Genomic DNA, 25500 nt, shown 5'->3' on the forward strand with positions numbered 1-25500 from the left:
TCCAAACTGATCAAGTTTTAAAAATCCACAAAGAACATAGTGAATGGGTTAATAATATGAAAACTGATATTCAGACTAGATTCTTTGATTTATATGATAAAAATGTCCTTCTAAAATAACAAGTTGAAAAACTGAAACATGATAATATTCTGTTAAATGTAGAGCTAGCTCAACTAAAACTAGGAATTAACTCTCCTGACTCTGAAGTCCCTATCACAAGCCAACTTCCAAATTTTGAGAAATTAAAATCAGATTTAGGAGAAGTTAAAATAAAAAATCAAACCTTGGAGGAGGAACTTGCTAGAGCTAGGAAAGACAAAGGAGTGATTAATAATGGAATTCCATCTTGGATAGCTAATGCTCAAAATAAACATAAAGAAGGATTAGGATATAAGAAGAAGTCTAGGAGAAATAAGAAGTATGTGGATCTACCTAGTCAAAAATTATGTTACTATTGTGGTGGTACAGGACTTCTTCGAGCTGCATGTCCTAAAAGAATTAAAGATACTCTTAAGAATACTGAGCATGCTGAACAGGTCTGGATGAAGAAACCTGACTCTTCTTCCAAAACAGTGGAACCCAAGGAAACCTGGGTTCCAGAAACTAACGCTTAGTTTTCATGCAGGTTCTAGTGAGGGGGAACAACACTTTGTACCTCGACAGTGGTTATTCTAAGCATATGACTAGAGACAAATCTTAATTTCTCTAACTAGATGCCTATTATGGAGGAACTGTGACCTTTGGTGATAATAAGAAAGGTGAAATTATTGCTATTGGTAAAGTAGGAAGGTAAATTTCCCATGCTATAGAAAATGTCTTTTTAGTCGAGGGTCTTAAACACAACTTGTTAAGTATTTCCCAATTTTGTGATAAAGGTAACTCAGTTATCTTCACTTCTAATCTTTGTAGAATCATCAACAACGACACTAACAATATTATTCTTGAAGGAACTAGAAAAGGAAACACATATATTGTGGATCTCACTAAAGTTCCAAGTAGTAGTCTGACTTGTCTTAGTGTCATTGAGAATGATCCCCTATTATGGCACAAATGATTTGGCCATGCTAGTTTTTCTGTGCTTGATAAACTTAGGTCAAAAGAACTTGTGGAAGGACTTCTATCCATCAAGTTCCTAAAAGATAAAGTCTGTAGTGCATGTGTTAGAGGTAAGCAAACACGGATATCTTTCAAATCTAAGAATATGGTAAGCACCACAAAACCATTGGAACTTATCCATATGGATTTGTGCGGTCCTATGAGGATACAAAGCAAAAGTGGCAAAAGGTATGTAATGATTATTGTAGATGATTTTTCCAAATATACCTGGGTTTTCTTTCTTGTAAGCAAGGATGATACGTTTGATCAGTTTGTTGCTTTTGTTAGGAAAGAACAGAGAAGAACAGGTTGCCAATTAGTCCACCTAAGGTCAGATCATGGAACTGAGTTTGAAAACTCAAAATTTGATGAGTTTTGTGATAAACATGGAATGGACCACAACTTCTCAGCCCCCAGGACTCCACAACAAAATGGAGTTGTTGAACGGAAAAATGGAAGCTTGGAAGACATGGCAAGAACGATGCCGATTTCCAGTGGACTGCCAAGGAACTTTTGGGTAGAGGCAGTAAACATAGCATGTTACATATTAAATAGAGTTTCTATTCGAGCAATAACCAACAAGACACCTTACGAGCTAATGAAAGGAAGAAAACCAAATATTTCATACTTTAGATCATTTGGTTGCAGGGGCTTTGTACACAACAATGGAAAGAGAAACTTGGGAAAATTTGATGAAAGGAGTGATGAGGCTGTATTCTTAGGATATGCCTCAAATAGTAAGGCTTACAAAGTTTACAATAAAAGAACAATGTGTGTTGAAGAGTCTGTACATATAATTTTTGATGAAACTAACTATGTGACTAATGTACAAGATGATGATGATGATTTTGAAATAGGGTTGGTAAGAAGACATGACCCTGATGAGGAATCAACTAAATCCATGAAGCAAAAAGACAAGAATCCTGTAGCTGAAAACCAAACAGCAACTAAAATAGAAGTTCCTCAAGAGGAACACCCAGAGCCTGAGAATTCAAAACCACCGAATCAAGAGACAGAAGACAATGGTGCTGAACCTCAAAGACTGTATCCAATCAAAGACTTTACCCCTAAACGTTGGAAATATCAAAAGTCTCACCCAGTGGATATGATTATGAGTGACATAACCAACGGAACTCAGACTCATTCCCAACTGAGAACTTCTGTGCATTTTTCTCGTTCCTATCTTCTTTAGAAACAAAGATTTGTGATGAAGCCTTACAAGATGCAGACTGGATAATGGCAATGCAAGATGAACTGAGTGAATTCGAAAGAAACAAAGTCTGGCACCTAGTTCCTAGACCGGAACACCAGAAGATCATTGGACTAAAGTGGGTGTATAGAAACAAGCTTGATGAACATGGAATCATTGTGAGAAAGAAGGCTAGGCTGGTTGTCAAGGGGTACAATCAACAAGAAGGCATAGACTTTGATGAGACATTTGCACCAGTTGCCAGGTTAGAAGCTATACGCTTTCTTTTTGCTTTTGCAGCTTTTATGGATATTAAGTTGTTCCAGATGGACGTCAAATGTGCCTTCTTGAATGGTTTATTAAAAGAGGACGTCTGTGTGGAACAACCTCCTGGATTGAAGATCTAGAATTCTCAAATCATGTCTATAAACTTGATAAAGCTCTCTATGGGCTGAAACAAGCACCAAGGGCATGGTATGAGAGGTTGTCCAAGTTCCTACTAGATATTGATTTTAAAAGAGGAAAAATAGACAAAACATTGTTTTTGAAATCTAAAGGAACTGGCATTTTAGTTGTACAAATATATGTAGATGATATTATATTTGGTGCAACTAACGAATCTTTGGTGAAGTATTTTGCTGACCTTATGAGTGGTGAGTTCGAGATGAGCATGATGGGTGAGCTAAACTTCTTTCTTGGTTTGCAAATCAAACAAACTGAGAAAGGAATAATAATTCACCAGCAAAAGTATGTGAAGGAACTCATAAAGAAAAATAAGATGGAAAGTTCCAAGTCTATAAGAACACCTATGGGAACTAACATTAGACTAGATGAAGACACAGCTAGAACTTGTATAGATCAAAAGATGTATCGAGGTATGATAGGTTCCGTATTATATTTAACTGCTAGTAGACCTGACATATCGTTCAGTGTAGGCTTATGTGCGAGGTTCCAAGCCAATCCAATGGAATATCATCTTAAAGCAGTCAAAAGGATACTTAGGTATCTAAAAGGAACTGATGACTTATGCCTCTATTATCCAATAAATGAATCAATTGATTTAGTGGTATATACAGATGCTGACTATGCAGGTGATCTAGTGAATAGAAAGAGCACATCAGGTATGACTCAATTTCTTGGATCATGCTTAGTTTCTTGGGATTCCAGGAAACAGAATACAGTTGCTTTGTCCACAACAGAAGATGAATATGTAGCTGCTGCAGCTTGTTGCTCACAGATGTTGTGGATAAAACAACAAATCTGTGATTTTGGTTTAAAATTTGAATGTGTTCCAATTTATTATGACAATACTAGTGCTATCTGTATATCAAAGGATCTAGTTCAACATTCTAAGGTTAAGCATATCCACATTAGAAATCATTTTGTAAAAGATAATGTGGAAAAAGGCTATATTAAGTTAGAATTTTGTCCTTTTAATAATCAAATTGCTGATATTCTAACTAAGCCTTTGAGTAGAGAACGTGAGACTGGAACTTGGGATGATCAAGCTGAATTGATTGTAACTGAGGTTCCTAGATATGGCATTGTCAATTTCAGGACCAATTAGAAGAAATAAAACATCTATCACAAACTTGGTGTGATAAACATAACGGGAATGTCACTGTTGGTGAATTCTTGTAGGTCAGTATAATTAACACCTATTTAAACTGTACATATTATTCAAGGCAATGTAGACTTGTATATGACTAGTTCCAATGAATTTCGAATTTGAAAAATTATTCTCTTTTCAGGAAAATTATCTTCTGGAAATATCTTTTATAGCGTGGAAAAAAAATCTTAAATTGAAACTCCATCCAGATTAACTTTCAAAAATAAGATAAAATTCATTGTTCCTAAAACCAACCCTTCAACTTCAATACACCGCCTCATATAATTACCCCCTATAAATACTCACCTAACCACTCAAAATAACTCACAGTCACATCAAATTAAACCTCTTGTACTTTCTCAACCACAAAGTTTCTACAGCTAAACCATCCCCAATCATGGCCGATGAAAACCCTAAGAACCAAGAAGCGCAATCACCAGCCAGATCCCCTAGCCCATAACCAATTCCTGTTGAATTACTTCACACCACCTCAAAACCAAAAATACCAAGCCAAAAGCTATTTAAGAAACTGCAACTTCCTCAACTAGAAGTTTACCCATCATCCTCGATCGACTTGCTCAATGGAAGAAAAGAAAGGCCGAAAAATCGGAGATATCGCTGGAGGAGCAAATTCTAGAAATTGAAGCAATGTCGAAAGAAGATGAACATGAAGAGGCGAAGGATGATTCTGAGGGGGAAGAAGATGACAAGGCTTTGAGAAAGCAAGCTGAAAGGTATGTTGTAGGCTATAGAATTGATGATGCATGGTGTAGTATGGTGAATTTTGAATTATTAGATCTACTTAAGTTTCAGGGTTGGGATTTTATGTTTACTGTTAAAGCAAAGAACTATCTGTATCCACTGGCTATAAATGAATTTATTAAGGAATGTGAATTTGAAGATGGTGTGTGTTATAGCAAAGTTAATGGTGTTGATATTGAGATTGATGCTGCTAGACTAGGAACTTTGCTTCAAGTTCCATGTGAGGGGTTTGATACCTATATGAAAGGGGCTGTAACTGTGAAAGTGGCAGGGCATACTAAAACTGAAATAATCAATTACTTGGGTGGTAAGAAGGGTGTGAGTGTCATGAATCACAATAATCTTTCTCCTTTGCACAAACTGTTATTTAATTTGGTGAAAAAGTCCTTGGTTCCAAGGACACAAAAGAAAAATGAATTATGCTACTTAGATATGGCCCTAATCTTTTGCATGTTAAAAAGAATCAAAATCAATTTCCCAGCCTTATGCTCCGACACTTAGAGCACTGCAAAGAGAAGGAAATAAAAGTAGGATATGCCGCAATTCTTGCTTCTGTGTTTGAAGATTGGGGTGTGAAATTGAAGGACTTTTATGGGCAAATGAGGGAGAAAGGACAAAATGTGATTAATGAAACCACTCTGAGGGGATTAAGTCTTGCTGTAGTGAGGGGGAAGTGTGTGAAGTATGAAGCTCAGAAGAAAAAAGGGAAGGAAGATGACTCGCAGCTAAGAGGTCCTGTTAGGAAGAGCAAAAGGCTCTCAGTTGGAACTCAGGCCATAACAAGTGTTACTGATCCCCTGGAGTTATGCGAAGGTGAAGGAGGAGCTGATGAGTTGGTAACTGATTTGTCTAACAGACTTATGCAGATTGAAGGACAGCTCATTGACATGGCAGGGAAGATGAAGGCAATGGAGAGAAGCAATTCCTCTCATGCAAAGGAGTTTCAGAAATCCATTTCAAGCCTGGAAGCAAAATTAAAGAAAGCTCAAGCAGACAACAAGGCAGAGCTTGAGCAAATCCTCACAGTGCTTGAAGCCTGATTACCCTTGCAGCCTATCCCAGCCATCCATTAGCTTAATCTATTTCATGTTGGTTTTGGAACAATGATATGTTTTCTTTGGTTATTTTTAACTTTATTTGCTTTTGGATATTTTGGAACTTGGTCTGTAATATTTTTTAGGCACTCTAGATGGTTGGTTTTTGTTAATTACTATGGAACTTTGTGTATATATGCATGCATTCACTACTACAAAAACCTTATATTTTCGACGCTTTGCTGTCGACGCCAAGGGAACCCCGTCAGACTAAATGAGGAGTCTCCGCGTTTTTGCGACGCTGTTCTTTGCTGAATTAAAGTCTCGACTCTTTTGAGCGTCTACAAATAGAAAATTACACATGTCTTGCACGTGATACTACACAGTTACTCTCACGCGTTTATTGGGAATTTAACAAAAAAAACCCTCTTTTGTTTATTTGATGCTGCATCTTCAACCCTAACCTCTAAAATGCAAAATCGGTTCATCTACGATTCCAAACTAATCTCCCTTCTCATTATGGAGTTATAGATTAAAAATGGTTGCTCTGCAATTCAACAGGTATTTGATTTTCTTTGATTTTCTCTTAATTATTGAATTTTTAGTGTTTTTTTTTCTAGATCTGGTTGTTCAAGTGCTTGATTTGAACTTCTTCAATTTCGTTGTTTAAAATCCATTTTGGTGCACTCTATATTCCTCTATTTTTCGTTTTTGGATGTTTTGCATGATTTCTCCCCTCAAAATCAAAAAACGTAAGTTGGGTTTGTCAGCTGTGATTTACTTATCAATCAAAAATTTTCGTTTTGGTTGATTTATTGAGGATTACGGTTTGCTTTTTAATATGGGTAAATTGACGTTATAAGGAATGACATAGTTGGATTTTATGTGCAAATTTAAAAGAGGATCCCATTCAAACGGTTGAATTAGAAGTTTAGAAGTAAATTCCCAAAAAGAAGTTGAGAAGCACCTAGCAGATGCTTCTTGTAATTTTGTCATTTTTTATGTGAGTTTTTAGTTTTATATACAATCAATTCTACCTCTAGATCTATTTATCATATTATGTAAAAGTTGTTACCAATTGTTGTGGTTTCTTCCAGTCTTTTTTTCTCCAAAATTTTAATTTTTGTTTCTTCTATAATTGTGGGGTTTCTTTTCTCAGATGGTTTCAATCGCTCAGGTACTTTCTTTTTTAAATATGTGAGATTAATTTTGATTTTTTGTTTCCAATTAAATTTACTAGTATTACATTATAAAATCAGGTATAATTCTTCTTTCCTGATTTTGTACTAATAAGGTTGATTTACTGATAGAAATATTGAGAATAGTAGGTGCTCAAGTTAACAAGTTGTTGAACATCCCAAAGCTAAAACAGGACGAGGAGTTAGATAGACACATGTATGAATTGTAAAATTCACATAAACTGGTAGTTGAAAATTCTCTGAATGCTAAACACTGCACATATTTGATATTTCAGTACATGGTGTTTTGTTGGGTGCTGACTATGAATTATTATGTATACTTTTGATTACATAATGATCAGCTACTACATTTTATCTTCCTATTAAAATTTTAGCTCTTGTCATATTTAGAATGTGTGTGGTCTCTTTTATTCTTTTTAGAATGGTGGGTGTTGTACTGTATACAATTATTATTGATTTATTGTTGTCACATACTACTACTCTGCGGGCTTTGGTTGGATCAATTTTGTTTGTTTCATAGTAGTGGACTATACTAAACATAACTAAATAAAATTGGATAAATTGTTATCTTAATTATCACTCATTACTTTTATCCTACGTACCAAGTGTAGCTAACTACTTTTTGCATTGTAATAAGTTAATGTCTAAAAGCATTCCAATGGATGTTAAACTTTCGTTAATCAACTATTATCTTTTATTAGTTCTAAAATCATGTTTAATCGTGTAAAACTTTTGCACTTATAGGCATTTCGTGCTCAAAACGTGGAAAGTGCTGCTGATATCAAGGAGCAATCAAAGGAATCTGGTAATTAACCACTGCCAATAACATGGGATGTGTTGGGAATGTTGAAAGAGTGCTGGTACACTCTCTCCCCTTCGCAAAATTTTGTTTCTTTTATCTCTGCTGCTGGCTGCTTGGTAATGGTCTGCTTGCTTGGTACTTTTATTTCTCTAGAATTAAACTTATTGGAAGTTGTCTTGGTGTTCATGTTTGATCTGATTATAGTTTTACTTGTCTTGGTGTTAATGTTATGATCTGATTATAGTTTTTACTTATCTTGGTGTTAATGTTATCTTAATTCCATCATTTGATAGTTTTTCTAGACAAACTAACTCCAATTTTCCCCAAAAAAACTAAGCTAAACAGAGTGAAGCTATGAAGTTGCAAAAAGCAAATACTATAATTCTAATAAAGGGTTTGGTCTAGTTTCAACTACTAAAGCTTCTGATGGTTAGTTTTATGTATCTTCCATAGTTAAACCCGTTTTTTACCTAGGCAATTATATATGCTCAAAAACTCTATTGAGAAAAGTACACCACCACTTTTGTCTTGTCTCTCTTTAGGGATAAGTAAGGTCTCCCCTTCTTTTCGTTCGTAGTAGTTCCCCGGAACGAGCCCTTTCCTAAATGGCTAAGGCTCGCTTGATTCAAATGTGACAGCTTGACAAGGAGTTTTGTTGGTTGTGCTACTTGATTTAGCACTAACCTATGAGAGTTTTGCATAACCCTTTATTGGGACCTCCATGTATCACCTTAGTTTTACCTCTTTGACATTATAATTGAGGAGCTACATTGAAGAAGAAAAGTTTACTAGCTCTTTGATTCTAGAATTTCAGAGTCGCTATTGGGGTTTTAGATTCATTCATTAGTGGTTGAGTTTGGGTACTATTGGTAATTAATATGACATTTTCTTGTTTATAATTCATTCCTCCTAGCTCTATTCATCTAATATAGTGGTAAAATTGTTAGCAATTCTTTTGGTTTCTTACTTTCTTCCATTCATTAATCATTAGTATCATACTGATATATATTGGCTCTCTTAGTGAAAACTTGTAGTTGTCTCACAAAAGGATCTTAATCGAGTGTGATCTGGTTTAATTGACGATCCTAGCTTTTATAACTACTCCGCTGAAGTGTGCTCAAATTTGATACTATTGGCATGCTCTTACATCGAGTTTTCTTACTTTTTGTTTTTGTTACATTTGGTGGCAAGTCCTCAGTTCTTAGCTAGTTTGCTTATTTTATGTCATGCTTCATGGAGGATTAGCGGCCAGCTAAAATAACTTAACGGTTTTATTAAGGGCTTAATCTTTATCTTATTGTTGATACTCTAATAAAATGCTCTTGCAATTCTGCCATTTTATTTTTCAGCAAACTGAAACAGGATTATAAATAGCAGGGCTGGGATGATCTCTTACTCAGGAGTCAGGAGAGGACTTGAATATTATCCTACTTCCAAACCAGGTATCACTGCACATATTTATTTGGTTTCATTAATATATACATATACATATACATATACACACAAACAGTTAGGAGCTATAATTACCTGTTCAGTTATGCATTTTGATAACAAAAGAAGGGGAGTGTGAAGGGATGGGTGAAGCAAATACTAAGAGTGCCACAAACTTGTCCTCATTAATGTGCTCTTCACACTTTTGCCGTTTAGTTTTAGTTTGTGAAATCAGAGCTGAAATCCAAAACTGAATACAGAAATAAATTTAGAGTTGAATTCCAGAACTGAATTCAGAGCTGAATTTCGTAACTGAATTCAGAGCTAAATTTCAGAACTTAATTCAAATCTAAAGTTCAGAACTCAAAATCAGATTTGAAATCAGAGCTGAAATTCAAAATGCTTGTGTGTGTGTGTGTGTGTGTGTGAAATTCAGAGCTTGTGTGTGTGTGTATAAGCGTCGATTATCCTTTTTATTAGCTTAGTCGTTGTTTATCTTTACTTATATACTTGTTGAACCTCATTTAAATTGTTTTATCTTATGCTTTGATATTTTTCATGGTATAATTACGGTGCTTCATTATACTTGGTTGATACAAAGATTTTAATTAGTTTCTATTGTGGACTAGTTCTTAATATGCTTTGAAATCATGTGTATGTTCTGGTTTAAATACATTGGTCTTTTCATTGTTTAAATACATCATGTTGAACTTGAGCCTACATTGTGTAATGTACTAATTTATACTTTGTATATTTTTTTTTGAAGATTGGAAAAGGAAATGTAGATGCAACAAGAGAATAGGCCGGGACACTTGAGCATCAAAACAAGAGACTATATTGTCTATAAGGCCATCATTTATCTATTTTGGTTTTTAGTCATATATTAGTGATGTATTTATTTTGGGACAAGCTACTATAATATGCAATTATTTTTTTTCTTTTTTTTTAATTAATTGTGTTGATGTTTTCTTTTATAAATTTGGTAATTAACTACGTACTCTTATTATTGTTGATTAATTATTAATTTTTTTTTAATCTGATCTAGTTATATAGAATATTTGTTTATTTTAATTTTAATGTTATTAATTTAATTTATGATAAATTTAAATTACTATAATGTATATACGATGGTAATATTTTAAAAAAAGGAAAAAAAACTTAAAAAAAATTCCAGACGCTTTTTAATGTCTACATATTTGCACATTTTCAAATTTCAAAGAGTTTCCCGCCACACCATAGGCTGACACGAATAAACGCAAGACAACAAAAAGCGTCGCTAAATTTGATTATGTGGACAGGAAAAAGCGTCGCTAAAAATCTACACACATTTGGGATAATGCGCAAAATACGTAATTTTCGACGCTTCGTATATCAGTTTGGACACTAAAAAGCGTCGAGAATCTCGACGCTTTTTTGTGTCCCTGAAAAATTTTCGACTCACGGATTTTCGACGCTTTTTTTCAGCGTCGAGAAATAATTTTTCGACGCTTTTTAGCGTCGAAAAAAGGCCTAAAAAGCCTCCAGAAAACACGCTTTTTGTAGTAGTGATTGTTGCGAATAAACAAGAAAATTTGTGTGAAAGTACTAAATTAAGAGAGCTAGCCAGCACTGCTTCCAGCTTCCCACATTCGATGAATTGCCTGTGGGGCTGTGAGTAGATGAATAAAACTTTGAAAAGTCAGGTTTTTGATAGTGCCAAAAGGGGGAAAAGCAGGAGCAAACTTGGAAGCTGAAGTTGTTCTAGTTCTAGTTCTAGTTAAGTAACAAAGGTTGTTCTCTTCTCTCAATCTATTTTTAATTGCTTGTTTTTCATTCTTATCATTATTCTTTCATTTCATTCTGTTCTGTTTCTTTACTTAGCTTATATGAAAAAAATAGAAAAATGAAAAACTAACCTTCTGTTTCTTTACTTGTTATCCTCAGGAGTTTGCTTAGTTTGTCATCATCAAAAATGGGGAAATTGTTGACCCTTAGAAGGTTTGGATGATGATGTTAAGAATTGGGCAAACTTCCATCTAATAAGGATTTTCTAGTGTTTTGATGTTTGCAGGTTCAGTAAGCGTTGGGAGCTGAAGTAGGAAATGAGACAAAGGAACTTTAGAAGATCCCTGAGGACAAGTAAAAACAAAAGAAGAGTTCCAAAAATGGAACTTCCCGAAGTTTCCTGACAGGAACTTCAAAACGGGTTGTAATGACCTGGTTCCGGTGTAATGCTGGGGCAAGCCTCAACAACCAAGGATATGTGCAAAGATCGAGATATCAACTTAAAAAGATAGACTTCATAACTTATAGCTGTATAAAGGATAAGTTTATTTTGTAGGTTGATGTAAACATGTTAATGGTTGTTATGCCTGGAACTTATTAGAAATCAGATGAAGCTTGGCAAACTAATAAATTTGTAAGAGATAATTATAAGTTTTATGAAAAAGAATTTATTTGATTTTATCCTTTAAAATCTGATTTAACTCGGTTTTATCTTTTTCATAAAATTTTATCTTTTAACTAAAACGAATTTGATAAAATTTGGTTTTCAAATAAAGCGAAATTAAATCTGTTTTTGTTTCGGTTTTAAAGAGATAAGATCAGGTTTCTGTTTAAACTTATCTTATTTATAAAAACCTTACTTTGTGAGCTGAGGAACCTCTATAAATATAGAAGTAATTCAGCGAAGAAAAATGAGAGTTTTAAGCGTGAAAACCACTTAATGCTTAAAAGTATGTTTGCTAAAGATTTAAGCTTTATCATTTTTGTTTTGAGTTTCATGTGTAGTTTCCATTTATTTGTTAGAGTGAATCTTTGTGTTGTAATTGGTTTTGGGGTGAGATTGTGAATTCTCTTAAATTCACATTTGAGTGTAAGAGTTTGAATTCCCTAAAATTTGAGTGGTAGTGAGTCACCCTGAGTGTGTCTTAGGTTGCACAGTGGGAAAAAGGAACCTGAGTGTGTCTTAGGTCGAGAAAGGAACCTGAGTGTGTCTTGGGTCGAAAAAGGTGCCTGAGTGTGTCTTAGGTATGATAGGATAGGGAATCTAACGTGTGTATTTTGTTATTAGAAAGAGATACGAGGCATCTAAGTAAGTGATTTAATTGTTAATCTTTTGATATAGAAATCATTCTTAGATTATTTTGTTGATTCTTAGTATCATGTTAGGTTGTTTTATTGCTTCCTAGTATCATGTTTAAGGTTAACTAATATTTCTGATATTATTATGATGCTTCGTATTCTTTCCTAATATCTTGTTAGTATCATGTTAGGGATAATGCTTTGATCTTTAATGTTTAGTGATATGCTAGGGTTCGTTACTAATCATGTTAGTATCATGCCTAGGATCTTACTATTTTTATTAAGTTTGAGATTATGATGTATGATTGTGATTATTTTGTTGCTTGATATATATTATATTATTGTTATTGCTTAATCATGCCCTCTCTTGCAGGATTAAAGGGAATTTGTACTTGTAATCACACTTAATAAGATAATTAATAATCTTGTTTAGGCTAACATGATTATAATTCAAGTGATCGCCAATAATAGTTTTGTTTGAGCATTTATATTCAACCAACATAGATTAAACAGGTTTAGGGTTAATCTATTGATTGCATGTTAGTCAGAAAGTGCACATGAATATGAGAAGAATAAAGTAGAGGCCTATTTTTAGGGCAGGTTTAATCTCTTTTAGGTTGGATTTGTACCTTCATCCCCGAACTTCCATTCATAGTTCCAGACCTATTGGAGTTAATGATTTCCTGGATCGTTAAGGGGTGTAACCTTCACCCTATGGACGGTTTACAAGTTCCTAAAACTTGTTGGCAGCTCTTTTACTCTAGCTTCTTTCCCTTTAGACGACACCATACTTAATTGTATGATTACGGTGGGGCTCAAGTGTGGGATGCTTGAAATATTCCCTACACAGGCAGATCGTTAAGATTAAGCTCAAGAAAGGAGAGCCGATCATCCCACATGTACTCAAAATGATAGGATTATTTGACAACATAGAAAGGCTTGACGCAAGTATTCAATCGAGATGGCAATTGACATCATTCTCCACTCGCTGCACAAAGGCTATGATCTGTTTAAGATGAACTATAACATGTACAACATGGAGAAAACCCTCACCGAGCTTCATGGTATGTTGAAGCAAGATGAGCAAATTCTCAAGGATGAGGGAATCATGATATAGTCATGATTAAAAGGGGCAAGCCGTTCAAGCGCTCATGCAAGAAGAAGAAAGACTTCAAGGGGAAGGGTAAGAAGACTTTTTCGCCTAAGTTAAAAGCTACCAAAGATAACAAGGACAGGAAGGTAGCATCTTCTAAATCTAATTCCGAATGCTTCTATTGTAAGAAGAAGGAACATTGGAAGAGAGATTGCCTCAAATTCAAGGTAGATAAGAAGAACGGAACCATTGCTTTTGGATCAGGTATATTCGTTATAGACTTAAACTTCACTAGCTCAGCATCATTGGTATTAGATAGAGGGTTCCGATATAGAGTATTATTCCGATAGAGGGTATTATTCCGATAGAGGGTTCGGAATTAATAGAAACCTAATTATTCAGTGAGGTCAAGTGATCAGAATCTCTAGTTGGAAGCCGCTTCCGATCAGTAATATTAATCTATAATTAATATTACAGCTTAATCTTGACTGAAGCCTTCCGACTCGACGAATTAATTTGGAAGGAATTAATGAGTCGCTCGAGTATTAAATATTTAGACGTCGGAAATCGAGCAAGGAGCGTCGAAACTGAGCGTCGCAAGTTGAGTCGAATTAATAAAACACGAGACGGTAAAATCAATACTTAATTTACAATTTACCAAAATACCCCTAGCATCGGAATGCCCCGAGCAAGCCGAATGCTAGGGATAGGACGTGCGCATGGCTAGGCAGTTGGTGCGTGGCTAGCTAGGCTAGTAGCACAAGCCGCACACAAGTGCACAACAGCCCGCATGGCATGCGCGGCTTGCTGTGCGTGCTGGCGCGCAAGCCAGCTAGCATGTGCGTGTGTGTGTGCTGGCGCGCAGGCCAGCTAGCATGTCCGTGTGTGCGTGCTGGCGCGCAGGCCAACTAGCATCTGTGTGCTGCGCCATAGAACGCCACGCCTAGCAGCAAGCAGTAAGCAAGCTTGCTGGGCTGGCGTGCAAGCGTGCCGGTGCTCGCTGCTAGCTAAGGCAGTTGCCCTCCTGCACCACAGCAAGGGCAGGCCCAGCCTAGCACAAGGCCTCCAGCTGGGCGAGCCTTGGTGCTTAAGGCTGGGCACCACGTGGCGGCTTGTGAAAGCAGCTGGTTTTGGGGATCCTTAGGGAGCAAGGATTTGGTCTCCCCTTATGGTCCTCACCTAACCTCTCCTTGTGTAATTACCACTTGTTGATTAATTAGTTGTTTGCTATTATCTTGGGGTCGGGTTTTGTTCTGCGGTGAGTTAGACTCATCAAAACCCAACACAATGTACCGACTCATTACATCTACAAATGTGTCGAGGTACTAGCACATCAAAATCACAGCAAGGCATCAACACAGTAAGCAGTCAAGCGAAGCATCAGCAAACTAAGGAGCACAAGGCAATGAGGTCTTCGACAACTTTTACTAAGATGTAAAAGTTGTCAATCAAATGATCAAGTCAAGGAAAAGACGAGATTTTGAGGATAACTACAAGCAGCGGTCTTCGACGATGTCCCGAAGCACATAGGAGATTGTCTACAGCGGCGAGGCACTTCTGTGGCGAGGTACTGCCTCAACAACTGAAAATGGCGAAGCACGGTCACCTTCGACGATGATCTCGAGGCACTGTGGAGGCTTTACACAACAAATGAAGATGGTGTTCCCTAGGATGTGGAAGATCATCATAACAAAATGCAGCAACAAAAATCGGTTACTCTAGAGACGTGTACTCGACGGTGCAAGATACGCGTTTCTAACTCTCTTATTTGTTTAACTAATGCTAGTTTGCAAGTATCGACATTACAAGAATGATTTCGGATCACAGAACCTTCTGAGTCATTCTCCGTTCCTATCGCTACTTTGACTTTTGTTTTTGAAACTTACGTTTCTCCAAACTCAGTCAAAGTGGGGGCTTCTGTAGATACCTGATTGTGTCTCTCAAAAAAACAAACCTAGTGATGAGTACCTTTCATGTCATTGATTAGTAAACGAGGTGAAATGTGAAAGAGTCTTGTGATTTCTCTATTTTTAATAAAAATAGTTGTTTCTGTTTTTGAAAATCTTTCTTTTCGTACTTTATTTATGAAAATGTCCAATCCAATTTAGTTTGGTCCATAATATAGGTCCAATAATTGTGTAGTTTGATGGGGCTCGAAAAGACCTTTCCAAGGATATTATATAAGCCCAATTTCAATGAATATTGAGGAAGTTATGGAAAAAATACTAAATTAGATTTTTAAATGAGTTTTATGGGCGACCCAATGATCAAGTGGAGGGTCCATTAATTATTATTCCTAAAGTCATTAGGGATTACTTTAATTTTTTAGAATAATCTAGAAGGTTATTTTAAGTTCTAAAGAGAATAGGATTAATAATTATATTTTTATTTTGATTTAGAAAAGATAAAGGATTTTAGTTGAAATAAAACAAGTATTTTTAGAAGATTAAAATCTGATTTTTATAAATATGGACTCTAATTACCCAATTATATTGGAAAAAGGATTCCGTACAGCAATTTGTATCGTACAACGCCATCGCGTGGCGACAAGCCTATCGAGTCACGACAGAGCCATTGCGTCACGATAGCCTTGTCGCGTCGCGATGGGCGCAGTTTTACCCCGATTGAAATTCGATCTTTTCTTATCGTTCTGGATGATTTTTCTCTATAAATAGGGCATTATTACCCATTTTAAATCATCAACAATCATCTATTCTATTCTCTCTCTATCAAAGCTAGAAGCTTGTTCTTTCTCCTTCTTTCTAAGCCTTGCGTTTTCAAACACCATACCTCCATCACGAAACTTAGACACACCTAGCCAAGCTTGAAGTTGTCTTTGCCCTAAACGTGAAAGGTTGATAATTTATGAGGGGTTTGGTCCATGTCCGTATTTCAATTATTTAAATTAATTGTTTGGTTTAAAATTTTCATTGAAGTTACTAATGTGTGTATTGTTTTGATAGAAAGAGATACGAGGCATCAAAATAAGTAATTAAATTATTACTTAACTATTCTTTTGATATAGAAATCATGTTTAGATTGTTTTAATTCCTAGTATCATGTTAGAATGTTATTAATTGCTTTCTAGTATCATGCTTGGGTTGCTTCCTATTTCTAATATCATGTATGTCTTTAGTATCATGCTAGGGCTAAAGCTTTGATTTTTATTGTTTAGTGACATGCTAGGATTTGTTATTAATCTTGTTAGTATCATGCTTAGGATCTTGCTAATATTAATATTATTATGGTTTGATGAGCTTGAGAATATTATTATTATGATGAAGATTTGTTGTATCAATATTATTATGTTGCTTGATATTATTATTATTGCTTGATCACACCCTCTCTTGCAGGTTTAAAGGGAATTTGTACTTGAAATCACGATTAATAAGATAATCAATAATTTTATTTAGGCTAATGTGATTTTTAGTTCAAGTGATCGCCAATAATAGCTTTATTTGTTCCTTAATATTCAACTAACATAGATTAAATAGGTTTAGGATTAATATATTGTTTGTATGTTGATCAAAAAGCGCACATGAGTATGAGAAGAATAAAGTAGAGGCTTATTTAGGACAGGTCCAATCTCTTTTAGGTTGGATTTGTAATTTCATCCCCGAATATCCAGTCATGGTTCAGGACCACTATGGAGTTAGCGATCTCATGGATCGTGAAGGCGTGTAACCTTCACCTTCTGAACGGTTTACAAGTTCCTAAAACTTGTTGGCAACTCTTTTGCTCTAGCTTCCTTCCCTTTGGACGCCACCATGCTTAAGTATATGATCACAGTGGGGCTCAAGTATGGGATGCTTGAAATATTCCCTACACTTGGAATGAGTGGTATCGCGTGTTGAGCTACATTCCTATCAATACCTGGCATGTCTTGGTAGGACCAAGCAAATACATCAACAAATTCACTAAGCAAGTTAATTAGCTCTTTGTGTTCGTCTTCACTTAGTGTTAATCTAATTTTAACTTCTTTGAGAGTAGTATCATTGGAAATATTAGCTGTTTCTTTATCTTCAATTATTGCAGTTTTATTATCATGTTCTTGCATTGCTTTTATTATCTCTTTGTCATTTTTATCATTGCCAAAGGAATATTGATCAGGGTCAGGAGAATGACACGCATCATAAGCAAAGGTACTCATCTTATTGAATTTACCAAACATTACATCAAAGAGGGCAAGGTCAGTTGTGACCTCGCCGTAATTATTAGGGATAGACGGGGGAGACTCTACAAGAGACTCGACACTAGGAGGAACTACAGAAATAGACTCAATAGCAGAAAGGGGGTCGGCCTTATATCCTACAGGCTTATTAACAGACACAAACTCGGACTCGGACGATTCAGATTCATCAAACATAGGGCCTTCACTCGGCGTAGTGATCTTCACCATCATGTGCTATCCCTTCGAAAGTCCTTCAGTTGGGACTATGAATTCAGAGGGGTCGAAGTCTTTTCTTGACATGACATTTTGAATGAGCACAAATTTATCATCATCAATGTGCTTGAGTTCATTCTTTTCGAGCCCGAAAAGAAGATTGATGCCCATATTGTCAGAGCTTGGACTGGTTGGTTCCCTAGCTGTTGGAAACAAATAAACTTCATCGATGAAGTCACAATCCAAAATACATCGAATCCCGGCTAGCGCCTCCCGTTGTGGACAAATGGCTCGGGAAATTCATAGCATGGATAGTCCTCGTCTTTCGTGATGTATTGACCATTGAGAGTGAGGGGATAGGAATCCATTGTCATTTCTGTTTTATGGCCCGAGCATTGTTGCGAGCCCTCATTTTATGCCAAGCTTGCTTCAAATCTTCTTTTGTTGGCTTGAATCCCAAGCCAAAAGTGTTTTTCTTGGGTGCACTAGGATAGGCCAAAAGTTCAACCATTTTCTTTTTTAGTCCAAGGGTCATTCTTGGGAAATGCCCTTGTTTTTTCATGATTGCATTGATATCGACATTTGAATAAGGATCAAAGTTGAGATGACACTTCTCTTCTACTTCGATCATGAGAACGTCCTCTAGAGAAAACGCCCAAAGATCCTCATCTTCCTCATCATGCTCGACATGGAAAATGGGAGTGTCAATAACCTGGATACGCAGAGGAGAGGCATCAATGGTGATTGGAACTCCTCCCACCATAGCTTTAACTTTCTGGTGCAGCGATGATGGGATTTCTTTTACCTCATGAAGCCAAGTGCGCCCTAACAACAGATTAAAAGAAGCCTTAATGTACACCACCTGAAACTTGGTGCGACGTTCAATGGCTCCAATAGTGATATTCAACATGATAGTACCCACAGCTTGACGGGGAGTTTTATCATAAGCACGAAGCCCTTGCATGGAATAAATCAATTCTTCGTCTCTTATGCCAAGCTTCCTCGCAGTACGAAGCGGCATACATTGATTGCTTAGCCATTATCGTCTAGGCTCATGGGAACATTCATCTGCCCACACACCACAGTAAGGTGTAAGGCCTTGTTGTGCTGATCCCCTTCCGAGGGCTAATCATTGACATAAAACGAAATCTAATTACTAGTACTCGATAACTCAGTAATGAGAAAGCTAACTAGCCCCTGAGGAGTCATATTACTATCAACTCCTATCTTCAACAGAGCATTAATCACAGCCTTTCCATGCTCATGGGAGGTAGCGAAAAATTTCCATATATTCATTTCCACCTTAGTCTTTTGCAGTTGTTTGATCACATCGTTGCTTAAAGGATCAATGGGATCAACTATCGGTTGTGCTTGCGGTGGAGGTGGAGGTGGGCTAGGTTTTTGTAACTTTCCATTCCTGGTGAGAACCTTGACCTCAACGTCCCCCCAAACATCCTCACTATCTTCATAGTCAACAACGCCAAGAAGTGGACAGGCTATGTCTTTGAGATAGACGTCTTCATCGTCGCTATCCAAAATTCTGTTTACTTCTTCATAGCTTGAAATAAAGACAACTTCTGGTAGAGGTTAATCAACAGATTGAATGAGTAGTGACGGATAGAAAGAGACTTCATCTCCAATGATAGCCAAAGCATCATAAAGAGGATATGTTTGAATATTAGGCTTCTTGGCCCTTGGAAGGATAGGAAGCTGATTAGCATCAATTAAGTAGTATCACCTTTGCCTTGATGAAACTTACAGATGAGCATTGGGATCATAGCTAGTAGTTCTATTCTCAGGTCTAAGCTTTGGAAACGACCCAATAGGCATGGTTAATCCTTGACTGTGAAGGCGATCGAAAGCAGTATCATAGCTCATTCCCAAAGGTGTACACACCCTTCTTTTCCTTTGGAATTTCTGAGTAGGAGCATTGAGAGCCAACACATGATTGAGGTTGATGTTGTTGGTAGCATTGTCGGGCTTCTCTTTAGGAGGATCCACCAAGAGTGCAGCTGTTTCTCTCCACCTACTAAGATAAGCAGTGAAGCCTTCATTCTCTTTCTGTTTGAGAATGGAGAGTTGACGTTCAGAAGTCTTAGCCTAGATGTTACCCTTGTAATGACTCATGAAGCTTTCAGTATTATCCTCTAAAGTCGCAGAATGCTTGGAATCTAGAGAATAAAACCACTCTATCTCATTTTATTGCTTTGTTTAATTTCAAGTTTGTTTGATTTGATTTTGATTTTTTATTCTTGATTAGTGTAATTGTTCTCCATATTTTGTTGATTCTTGATTTCTTTAGTTTCTTGTTGATTAGATGATGATTCTTATGTAGTTGTTTGGCTAGGGATTGGTGAAACTTGTATGTTTGATTGATTGTGATTAATTTGAGAATTATGTTGATTGATTGTTGAGATTAAAGTTATTAATGAAAGTTTGCATGTGTGTAGTTTCATTAGGCCTTGAGAATTACGCTAGATTGTATTATGATTGCTAATGACACGACCCATTGATTTAGGAATTGCAATTATCGATTGGTTTGGATTGTGATTCTCCTTGTTAGTCATTCATAGTGAACCCTAGCTTGATTTATAGGAGGTAGCTCTTTGATTCCAATTGATAGCTCTTATCATTAGTCATCTCAACCATTAATTGGCATGTTCTTCCCTAGTTGTTCTAATTGTCATGATTACTTGTTGATCCCCATTCCCTAGTGTTTCATTTGTTTGTTTACTTGTTTAGTAGTTGTTTAGTGTTACCTCTTTACCATTGAATTCGACCTAGCTTAGGCATAGATTGTAAATACTTGAACATAACCGTTCCTAGTGGTTCGACCCTTGACTTACCTCTATATTCGTATTTAGGTTTGTTAAGTGATTATAAATTTTTTTGGCTCTAGGGAAGATTAGATAACGACCTACATTTCCCTACGTTAAAATGGCGCCGTTGCTGGGGGATGGTGTCTATGTGTGAGTGTTTTTGATTGCTTGAGTCTAGGTCTTTGTATATACTTTTCTTTTATTTGATTTTTGCTTGTTTTGAAAAAAAATAATGGCATATATGATGGTGAGTCTTTTAATGTCTACTTCCATAGGTTTATGGGGTTTTTGAACTATAATTATTATAGTCTTTGGGAGGCTTGTGAGATTTGTTATGTTGGTTTGAATGAGCAAACTAGGGACATAGTTGAAAGCATGCATAATGGTGAATTTAGAGCATTGTCAATTGATGATGCTTGGGAATTTTATGTTTGGTTTGCTAGGGATGTCTATAATAGGGGTAGTCATGATTCTAATGTTGATGTGCAATGTGTTGATTCTGCTAATATTAGCATGAATTCCCATGATTTGTCGCACGATCCCATTAGTAAACCTAGAACAAATGATTTCAACTTTATTTCCTCTTTTCTCATGATGTTGAGGTACATACTCAAGTTGATGCTAATGGTGTGTTTCAATTTTCTTCATTATTTAACATGCCTTCTTGTGATGTGCTTCGTTTTCTGAATAACGGATCTCATGTGTTTGAATGAGCCCCAACTCCCCAATGTGATGTATATGCTCATGATCTTAATGTTGATTCTTCCAATCTTGGTTATAATTCTTCTTCTCTTATTGAGCCTCAACCTTCTACACCTTTTGAATCTCTTGTTGATATATTTGAGTCTCAAATTAGGCGCATTGAGCTTGATAATGATCTTGGGCCTAGTAAGGAGATGATTCTTAAATATATGAGAGGTCAATTAGAGATAATGAAAAAGAATGAGGAGCGTCTTGAGGAGGGAAGGAGAAGAAGAGATGAGTTAGAAAGCCAATTGTCATCCTTGATGCTTGTTTATGAAAAATCTCAATCTAATGTGTGTGATGAGGATGATGATGATTTTGAGCAACCAAGAGAGTGTGAGGATCCCATTGGTGAGAATTTGAGTGATGGTAAAGGAGTTAAGAATGAAGAGAGTTTTGATTTTGAAAACCCCAACCCTCCTTCCCATTTTAATGAGTCTCAAGTGCATGATTTTGATACTTCTACCCATGAGTATTTGGATTCATTTGAGGTTATGACCAATGTGTTCTTTGAGTGTCAAATGAAAACTCATAGCCTATTAAGTGAGTTCATTAAGAATGCTTCATGGTAGTCAGATTAGTTTGAAATGAATTTGTATCCATTAATGCATGGTTTTGAGACTTTGGGCTTTAAGGATGTTGAGGGATTTGTTGTTCATGGTTCTAATGGAGGGGATTATGTAGTTTCTCTTGAAAGTTGATGTTTGAAGGAGATGGAGATCATGAGTGTTCTTTTTTTAAGGATTTTATGATTGATTTCCATGCTTTTATTGGTGATGTGAAGATTGGTGATGAAGATTAGACCATTTGTGAGACCATTGTTCCTATCCCGTCCTCTGATGTCCCTTTTTCAAGGAAATTTAACCATATCTCTTATACTCCTATATCCCTCCCTTCTTTTGTCAATAAGCCTATTGGGGACCCCCTTGTCTATGATGATTTACATGTCCCTCATTCATCTCCTATTGAAGAAAAGGGTGATTTTTCCACCTAAAAGTATTTTGAGGAGAGTTTTCCTTCTTCTTCTTCTTATTTTGTTGAATTTTCTTTTGATTCTTCTTCTTTTTCTTGGCATCTTTCTCCTCATTTGCGTGCACTATCCTTGTTGCACGCCCTTTTCCCGTCGTTTGCCTACCTTCTTTCTTATGAAATGTGTAGTAGTGCATTTGACAAGCTATTGCGATCGTTGCAATATTATTTACTAGAGCGGTCAAGCTTGGACCTTAAGCAAGCCTTTCTCGGGAAGTAACCCGTGTTTTATTGCTTTCATTGTCTTTTCTTATTAGAATAGATTTTCTTTCATGGAAATGTTCGTGTGCCTTTTGCTAGGTACATAACTCGATATATTTTGGTGCATTGGTTTGAATTAAGAATCAAGGAAGATTGACTCCTATTTTTCTAGCATATGGAAAACAAGATTCAATTTTAGAGGAACTTGGCTTTGAAAGGTTAAAATTGGGTCATTTGCGGGTATTTACACCCACCTAAATCCGGTAATATCTTTCCTTGCTCATTCTCTAAAGGTTGATAACTTGTTGGACGTGTATTGGTTTATTGGATTGATCTCTTTGTTTTCCCCTCCCGTGGATTATTTGATTTATGTTTAAGCATGTTGTCTCATTCAAGCTTGAGGGAGGGTATTCTATCATGTTTGGTGGGATGTTGATTCATATATGCCATGCACATTTGTATATGCATTTCCATGTTGCCACTCCCTATGTTCCTATCATTGTGAACTTTTATTAATTTTGGGTTGTGTTTTGCTTTTGTTACGATGAAATTTGAATTTTTGGGTTGATACATGAATGGTGAGGATTTGAAAGAAAAGGGTGGTTTCTAGTTATTGCTTTAATGTCATAGGTGTGGTTTCTTTTTGAATCATTATAATTGGTATTCGTATATATTACTAATTCAATTTCTTTCATTAGTTGGAATGATGGATGTTGTTCTTGTTGCAGAACGTTGACCACACTGTTGTCGACCTTGCTACTGTTGCTGCGCAATGTTGTTGCTGTTGTTTTTGATTCTCGATGATGCTGTCAGTATTCCTAGGAAAACAATGATTGGTCGGACACAACAATCTTCTTCTTAAAGCGCTTGTTAGACAATTTTCTCAGATTGTAGGTGTAGTTCGTCAAGGGAATACATCTCCGGGTCTTCTAAACAAAGCATCTAAATTCTTAGGAAAGGCAAAACATCAGGTAACAAAGTCACATTTTTCCTTATAACTGAAATCAGATCTGAAATCCAAAACTGAATTCAGATCTGAAGTTCAGAACTGAATCTAGAACTGAATTCAGAACTTAATTCAGACCTGATTTTTTGGAAGTTTGAATTTAGAACTAAATTCAGAACTGAATCCAAAATTGAATCCAGAACTGAATCCATTTATACTGCTTGTCTGCCCTGCTCCCCTGCTGCTTGCTGTCCTACTCTCCTGCTCCCCTGCTTCTTGCTGTCCTGCTCCCCTGCCTAAGCTGAATGCCTGAGACATCTAGACTTATCTTCCATCTTTTGCTGCTACATCATGCTGCTATATTTGAGCCTAAAACCATGATATAAAGCATGATGGAATGGAATATTATTTTATATGTAGTTCTATACTAATGAATGTGTGGGATTTCTTTGCTAAGGTCGAGTAAAGATTGAGGTTGCTTTAGATATTGTGAGCCGCTCTGATAATGTTCATAGAATAGATTAGCAATATAATGAGATTTGGGGATTCATTTACTACATAAGAAATAGCTCTTGAGTTTTTAAGGGAGAATGAATACTTTACCTAAAGAACCTGAATCCAACAGAATGGTTTTGTCCTGTTTTTTCTTAAAGACGTTTGTGTAATGCTTGTGTGTGAAATTCAAAAATGCTTGTGAGTGTGTGTGAAATTTAGAGCTTGTGTGTGTGTGTGTGTGTGTGTGTGTGTGTGTGTGTTTGTAAGCCTATATTGTGTAATATACTAATTTATAATTTGTATTTTTTTTTTTTTGAAGATTGGAAAAGGCAATGTAGGTGCAACAAGAGAATAGGCCGGGACACTTGAGCATCAAAACAAGCGACTAAATCGTCTATAATGCCGTCATCTATCTATTTTGGTTTTTAGTCTTATTTATATTAGTGATGTATTTATTTAGGGATCGGACAAGCTACTATAATATGCGACTTTTTTATTATTATTATATTTTTTTAGGGGATTATTTTTATTAATTGTGTTGATGTTTTCTTTTATAAATTTGGTAATTAACTACGCACTCTTATTATTGTTGATTAATTATTGTTTTTTTTTTAATCTCATCTAGTTATATAGAATATTTGTTTATTTTAATTTTAATGTTATTAATTTAATTTATGATAAATTTAAATAACTATAATGTATATATGATGGTAATATTTTAATAAAAGGAAAAAAAAAAAGCTTTAAAAAAATTCTAGACGCTTTTTAATGTCTACATATTTGCACATTTTAAAATTTCAAAGAGCTTCCCGCCATACCATAGGCTGACACGAATAAACGCAAGACTACAAAAAGCGTCGCTAAATTTAATTATGTGGACAGGAAAAAGCGTCGCTAAAAAACTACACACATTTGGGATAATGCGCGAAATACGTAATTTCGACGCTTCGTATATTAGTTTGGACACTAAAAAGCGTCGAGATTCTCGACGCTTTTTTGTGTCCCTAAAAAATTTTCGACTCACGGATTTTCGACGCTTTTTTGCAGCGTCGAGAAATAATTTTTCGACGCTTTTTAGCGTTGAAAAAAGGCCTAAAAAGCGTCCAGAAAACATGCTTTTTGTAGTAGTGACTTGAGACCTTTCTATTTTTGAAAAAAAACTTTAGACTAGTTTAGAATTTCTCTCTCATATTTTAGCTTAGGTTGAGAGCTTCTCTCTTAATTTTTAGGGTTAGTTTTTGGAGTAGATTTAGAGAGAGAAAGTGAGGGATTTCATTGGGGATTTGACAGATTGAAGATTCAAGGTGACAATTGTATTGAAGATCTCCATAATCAATCAATGCGGATTTCTAACTTTATCTCATTTTATTGCTTTGTTTAATTTCAAGTTTGTTTGATTTGATTTTGATTTTTTATTCTTGATTACTGTAATTGTTCTCCATATTTTGTTGACTCTTGATTTCTTTAGTTGCTTGTTGATTAGATGATGATTCTTAAGTAATTGTTTGGCTAGGGATTGGGTGAAACTTGTATGTTTGATAGATTGTGATTAATTTAAGAATTATGTTGATTGATTGTGGAGATTAAAGTGATTAATGAAAGTTT

The 25500-nt window shown here is 35.8% G+C and overlaps 1 long non-coding RNA gene and 1 pseudogene across 4 annotated transcripts; both read left to right on the top strand.

The window, feature by feature from the left end:
• Nucleotides 1–3062: 3062 nt before the first annotated feature.
• Nucleotides 3063–3851, top strand: LOC145571121 (secreted RxLR effector protein 161 pseudogene; annotated as a pseudogene).
• Nucleotides 3852–6099: 2248 nt separating this feature from the next.
• Nucleotides 6100–10156, top strand: LOC145572320 (uncharacterized). 4 transcript variants are annotated; one of them, XR_014096782.1, is made up of 6 exons: nt 6100–6250; nt 6849–6866; nt 7000–7084; nt 7633–7748; nt 9040–9132; nt 9888–10156. It is a non-coding gene; the product is annotated as an uncharacterized LOC145572320 (long non-coding RNA). The 4 variants fall into 4 exon arrangements; XR_014096783.1 differs by having other exon boundaries at nt 7018–7084; XR_014096780.1 differs by lacking the exon at nt 7000–7084.
• The last annotated feature ends 15344 nt before the right edge of the window (nt 10157–25500 follow it).

This window comes from Chenopodium album, chromosome 12, assembly GCF_948465745.1.
Source record: "Chenopodium album chromosome 12, dcCheAlbu1.1, whole genome shotgun sequence".
Classification (NCBI taxonomy): domain Eukaryota; kingdom Viridiplantae; phylum Streptophyta; class Magnoliopsida; order Caryophyllales; family Amaranthaceae; genus Chenopodium; species Chenopodium album.